Consider the following 6,900-nt stretch of genomic DNA (forward strand, 5'->3'; position numbering starts at 1 on the left):
GATTGCTATCGGGATGTGAAGAGACTTTCAACCAGCATAACAAAAAATGTTTCTGAAGACAATCACCTATTGTACCTTTAAAGTAAAGGTATAGGTAGGTCAAATATATCATTGTCATATATAATAAATAATAGGAAGCCTGCAGCGTTTGCTAAAGGCAGCTGTGCCAGATTTGGCTATTCATTGGGATGTGCCCAATGGCACTCCTTTCCAGTCATGTCTGCTTATACTTTCTCTGGTGAAATGGTACAATCATCCTTATCTTGAATTCATGGAATGTGGCCGTGCCCACCTCTTGATTCTTTTATTCTGATCAGTAGAAGTCATGTTCGTCATAATATGTTGAGTGGCATAAAACATGAGAAACCTGCTTGACGGCAACTATCTGTTTCAGTGTAGGTTAATCCTGACTTTATGATACATTGAGTAATTGTATAGTGTGTTGACTAATTTGCTTTGAGCCAAGAAAAGAAACATGTTTGACAGCCACTTTCCTATGAAATAATTTTATTAGTTGTTAATGGTACTTGTGAAGTGTACCTTTTTGTCTTTTTTCTTTACACAATACAGACACAAACACCTCAAAATTAGTTTTCTTTATTTTGCAAAAGCTTTACAGTTTTATTTATTTTACAGTTTTATTTGTTTTGCATGATGTCTTGCATCTGTAGCTATAACCAACCAGCGTTGGTATGGCCATATTGCGCTGGCGCCTCATGCGCACAAAGACACAACATATTTTTGCGACATTGCAGCCAGTTCATTATCAAAATAAAATAAAGTTAAAGAAACGTATATAAAGTTACAGTGTTCCGTTGTCCAATCTGTTGCGTTCAACGTGGCCACCCCCTTACAAAAAATTACTGCAGTTTTTTGGACACGAAAAAACTGCATTATTGCCATTTTACTGCAATACATCTGAAGTACTATTAAAATACAACTGCAGTAGAGCTGTAGTATTACTAACAAACAACTGCAATAGAACAGCAGTATTACTGCAATACAGCTGAAGTATTACTACAATTATACTGCAATAAAACTGCAGTAGTACTGCAATATATAATACAACTGAAGTACAATTCAGTACTACCAAAGTGCAATACTAATAAAATGCTGTACAGTAACACTGAAATGCAACCAGAATATTCAGAATAACAAGTTTTATTTTACACATCTGCAATATAATGAATTAAGGTACAAAACAACAGTGAATGTCTCAAACAGCAATGCAACAATAAATGATTTTACTTTTCTTTAAGCTTAAAATAACAGGCTGAGAGTTACACTAAATGTATTTAAATCACGCAATCATGCACATTTCTTCCCGCATTATTCAGGCAGGTTTAATTTTTTTGAAGAGCTTATCCTCATCGTTCCGCTTGGTTCTTATGACTGCCTTTATCTCAGATGTGGAAACACTATTTTGGATGTAGTCTGGAAAAACAAACAAACAAAAACTATCAGAAATTCTCAAGTTTCAGTTACACTTTTCACCACAGCCATATTTAGTATGCTTAAAATAAATCTTGAATTCTGATGTCACCAAGTGTTTGTGTAAAGTATTCATTCTACTCCCAATTGATTTCTTATGATATATTGGTCTGCATTAACAATGTCTTTGAACACTCCAGGCAAAAGAAGTTAAAAGGTTGGTTCACCCAAAAATGAAAATTCTGTCATTAATTACTCACCCTCATATCATTCCAAACCTGCAAGTCTTTTGTTCATCTTCAGAACACAAATGAAGATCTTTATAATGAAATCTCAGAGCTTTCTGTCCCTCCACTGATAGTCCATGCAACTACCCCTTGCATAATAACATGCATTTCTGGAAAAAAGCATAAACACAATCATGCTTAAATACTGTACAGAGTCCTCCAAAATTATTTGCCCTCTTTATCATTTTGGTTTTTCATTCTAACCTTAAATAAATAAATAAATAAATAACAATAATAATAGAAAAAAACATAATTTACAAATATACAAGTATATAATTTAAATATATTATTAGAATACAGTATATAGAATATATGTGTTCCACAGTTATTGTGCCCCCTTCATTTAATACTGTGTGTAACCTATAACCCTCTACACATAAGTGCTAATCCATGGCTGGGTGTGCATTACATGATTTTAATGCATGAGGTGGAGGCAAAGAACCACCCGACATGAAACGGGTTGCCTCCACTGAAGTTGATTAAAATTGTGTAATACACCTGTAAGGTCCACGAATTTGGTCCAAGGATGGTATCCAATCGTGGATGAAGGTTTCCTGCGTGTTCGGTCTTTTCAGCACGCAAAGTTATTACATTTAGGATAAATTCTAATCTGACTCCATTTTATTATGACCTCGAATTTAGGTTGAAATACAAATTGGTTCGTCTGTTCCTAATTATTATTCTTCTGACATTTGATTATTCTAGTTAACTCTTTAATTTATTACTCGTTCATTAGGAATCTATGTCGCTCAGGGAGTATCATGCCGGCCGAAGAACATGTATCCCACTGTCACAAACCCTCCAGTCTGATCATTAGTCAGAGGTTATGACTAACTATTTTATAGACCGCTTCATGCTTGTCATTTTTAAATAGTGGTCCTGTTTAGCCCCCTACAGTCACCTATGTAACAACTTAGTTAAAGCTCAAACAATAATCAGAGGTTATGGCTAGCACTATGATACTTCAATAGTGTTTCTATCTAGCCCCCTACAGCTAGTCTAACTATATAACAACTTGACTAAAACTGAGACAATAACCAGAGGTTATGGCTAGTACTATGAAATATGCCCGAACCATGTATCTCAATAGTATTTTATCTAGCCCCCCATAGTTAATGCAACTGCATAACAACTTAACAAAAGTCAAGCAGTTAGTCAGAAATCTAGAAACTCACCTGATGTGCCCCATGCTCCATCTAATCTGAGATCTAGTCTGTACTAACCCTGGATGCATGTTTGCAGTAACATACGCCTTCACTTAATCTACTTGAGAAAATAATTTCAGAGTAAGTCGGAATGAATTCAAATATAACAATTTATTATCAGTCAGATAAATGTGTATTATACCAATTATACAGCCAATTCAAAAGTATCAATTCAATGCAAAACATCAAAATCTCAAAGATGAATCTAAGAGTAAGCATACCTGACTTGAGAAAAATACATAGTATGAAGTGTGCGAACACTTCATCCTATGGGCTCATTCCGGCTACAGAAGGCCCTGATCCTTTTGCAACATTTCCTTAAGTACCTCAGACCAAGACCAACATCCCCTGAGATGGAGACAGGAACTAACAATTGGAATTTGCATTGACTGAGTTAACGCCTTTTGGTACAAAAGGTAATTTTGCATGGAAACCACTGGAAACTGACCCGCCCCCTACAGTGTGCAAAATATCTCTAAACTCATAGGATCTGTATTACCTTTTAGTTTACTATAAGAATGAGACCATTGTACCAGACGCCCTGAGACAATTCAAATGATATCAAACATGACTGTAAATATCACTTGCATTCATGTAAAACATTATATTCTACTATTGACCATTCTGAGCAGACTGAGTAGAAGGAAGGATGGGTGAAGGGAATTAAGAAGAAACAAATGGACAGAAGGGAAGGAAGTTTCTTGCACCTCTACTCTGTGGGGTGTCTCGAAGATGCCCGTGCATGTTTGTATTGTCTATTTCTCAGGAGATCAAAGTATCTCAGTTTCTTTCATCCTTACATACCAGTTACAGCTAGTTAAAAAAGTTAAGTTAAAGCTGCCTTTAAAGAGATAGCTAACCCAAAAATTAAAATTCTGTCATTAATTAGTCACCCTTGTGTGGTTTCACACCCGAAAAACCTTCTTTCCTCTTTGGAACACAAACAAAGGTATTTTTAAAGAAATCAGAGAGCTTTCTGACCCTGCATAGACAGTAATGCAATTTACAGATTTAAGTTCCAGAATGGTAGGAAAGACATCATTAAAGTAATTCATCAACTCCAGTTGTTTTAACTCAATTTTATGAAGTGACACGTCCAATAAAATAAAAATACTTTACCACTTATTTACAAAAATATTGATCTGTAATGTGCATTCATGAGAGCATCACAACACATGAGTGTTGTGTTCATGCAACAGAAGACAAAATTGAGGTTAAACCACTGGAGTTACATAGATTACTTTCACGATGTCTTTCCTATTGTTCTGGAACTTAAATGTGTAAGTTGCGTTGCTGCCTATAGAGAGGTCAGAAAGTTCTCGGATTTCATCAAAAATATCTTATTTTGTGTTTTGAAGATGAATAAAGGTATTACGGGTTTGGAACGACATGAGGGTGAGTAATTAATGACAGAATTTTCATTTTTGGGTGAACTAACCCTTTAATGTTTGTGGAGTACAATTTGACTGGAAGGGTAAAACTAAGTAAATTTTCTTTAGTTTATTTGGTTACAGGTCTTTAGATCTAGCGTTCCGACTGTATGTGTGTGCTACAGTACAAGCAGCACATTGATTTAAAATAGCGATGGTACTGATTGTAATTATTTCCATTTGTGGCGGGTACGAGGGAGAGGGGAGTCAGAAATACGTGTTAGGGATTATGCCAAATATGGCAGTCTCTATTCCAAAGGGCTGAAATATCTTATCACCTAATAGCCCTCACACACACACTTCGTGACTTAAATAATCAGGCCACCACAAAGGGGCCGCTACACAAACACCAACTACGCCACCCCGTTTTAGTGCCCGGGGAACACACCTTTCTCAGAGCAAGGCTCCCAGGTTCGATACGGTTCAGTCAGGTATCAGGCCGAGTGGAGTCACAATTAATGAAAGCTTTATTTGCAATAATAAAATACCAACTTTATTAATATATGACAAGCTCAGGAGAAAATCAAATGAAACTATACTAATGTCAACCCTTCAGAATTCCGGGTGGCACACCTAGACAGGATGGAAACAGCAATCAACAGTGCGCACTCACACCACAGCATACCACACCTCCAGTGAACACGGCATTCAGGCAAAAAGCCCACCATCACACACAAGGGAAGGCTGCCCCTCCGCAATTGGCCACCCGGTTCTGATGAGAAACAAAAAAATAAAGAATATAAAGGAAAAGTGCATTTGCGCGATCCAACGACCGGTTACTCGAACCGATCCGCCAGCTCGATTTGACTACAGCATCGTACGATCCCGGGCAAACGAGGTGATAATCCCGATGCTGAGGCACAAGGCCCCAGTATGGGAAAACCATTTGCGGCCACTGGAACAGCCAATCATCAAGCCTCCAACAATAGTTGAAACACGCACCGAGCCAGACACCAGCCCACTGCAATACCGCACACGTTGACTCACACCTATAATATAAAAACACACACATTTTAACGAGCCAAACGCTAAAAGCACTCGCAGCAGATTAAACTTACCTTTAATGTGATTCACATAACCTAGCCACGGTTATGTTTCAATGCATCTCCATACAGACCGCCATTACTTCCGACATCCCATACAGCTCCTCAGTCCACCCTTTGACAAAATGAACCCATGAAACTAGATAAAGAAAGTCCACCATACAGTCACTGTCATGATTTCATTTAACTCCTCAATCTCTTCATGTCTGAAGATCTCTTCCATGGCTGAGGAGACAGAGGACTTATACACATGATTTCTCCAGCACTCCCACTGGTCTTTAGTTTCTGAAATACAATAGCAGTTATTATGTATTCTAAAGATAATAGTTAATGAAAGATCAATTAAATAAAGTAGATTACTGCTCACCATTATTTGAGTGCTTGTTTCACCACAGCCATCATCCTCTGTTGAATTATATTTTTGGTCGTCTTTTTTTAGTTGTTACCAGTGCATTTTCCTGAAAATAGCAATCACACACTGATAAAATGTCCATTTGCACACATTAATGTCACACTACTGCACATAAATGCTGGTGTACAGTGCTGTGAAAAAAAAATCCTGATTTATTCTATTTTTGAGTATATCCAGCACTAAATATTGTCAGATAGTCCTAAGAAAATTAACATAAAACAAAGGCAAATACAGTTATCATTAATAAACTGTATTTTGTGTTTATTCAGGTTGCCTGTTTCATGCACTTTTTTTAAGATTTGAACCAATTTAAGTCAAGTCACCATTATTTATATAGCGCTTTATACAATACAGATTGTTTCAAAGCTGCTTTACAGTGATAAAAAGAAAAATAATGATGCAAACAAAATTCACATCTGCTGTGAAGCAGCTCTAAACAGTAAAACGTGTAATTGTTCAGCTGAAATCAGTGTTGACTCAGTTAATTTCGATTAAAAATCATCAAATATAAAATAATTTCAATGCATCTAGATAGCAGTGGTGTCATCATCTTGCTCAGTTCAGTCCTCATCCAATAGTGTCAGTGGAGTCAGATCAATAACACTGCTGAATATTATTAGTCCTCAAATAAGCAAGCCAAAAGTCGACAGTGGCAAGGAACCCAAACTCTGTCAGGTGACAGAATGGAGAAAAAACACCTTGGGAGAAAGTATAATTTAGGGATCAGTTCTCCTCTGGCCAACAAATGAACATGGTGTGATTATGATTCAGGCTGCATCACAATTTAGTGTGAAATATACAGGACTGTAGGCCTACAAGTAGCTGGAGTTATGGATCTCATTTAAATACTATCTAAAATCAGGTTTACATTAGTGGCTAACTAGAATGTGAGTGACCTTTTAAAGCATTTCCAGAAATAAAGTCTCACCAACATCTGTTGAGTGCCTTTTCACTTTCTCTCTTCTCTTTCCTAATGCTTCCTCTGTTGCAAAGAGGGGTACACACTGAACACTTTTCAATGATTTTTTTTCTCATGTCAATTAGGGGTTGATGCTCTCCTAGAAACAAACAAACAAACAAATACACTGTATT

General features: G+C 36.8%; 1 long non-coding RNA gene across 1 annotated transcript; it reads right to left on the reverse strand.

Moving 5' to 3' along the window:
* Positions 1 to 5,244: 5,244 nt before the first annotated feature.
* Positions 5,245 to 5,842, reverse strand: LOC131528279 (uncharacterized). Its single transcript, XR_009267843.1, has 3 exons — positions 5,764 to 5,842; positions 5,412 to 5,681; positions 5,245 to 5,342 (listed from the first exon to the last, which is right to left on the reverse strand). It is a non-coding gene; the product is annotated as an uncharacterized LOC131528279 (long non-coding RNA).
* Positions 5,843 to 6,900: the final 1,058 nt, after the last annotated feature.

The sequence above is a fragment of the Onychostoma macrolepis genome, chromosome 21 (genome assembly GCF_012432095.1).
Source record: "Onychostoma macrolepis isolate SWU-2019 chromosome 21, ASM1243209v1, whole genome shotgun sequence".
Taxonomy (NCBI): Eukaryota; Metazoa; Chordata; class Actinopteri; order Cypriniformes; family Cyprinidae; genus Onychostoma; species Onychostoma macrolepis.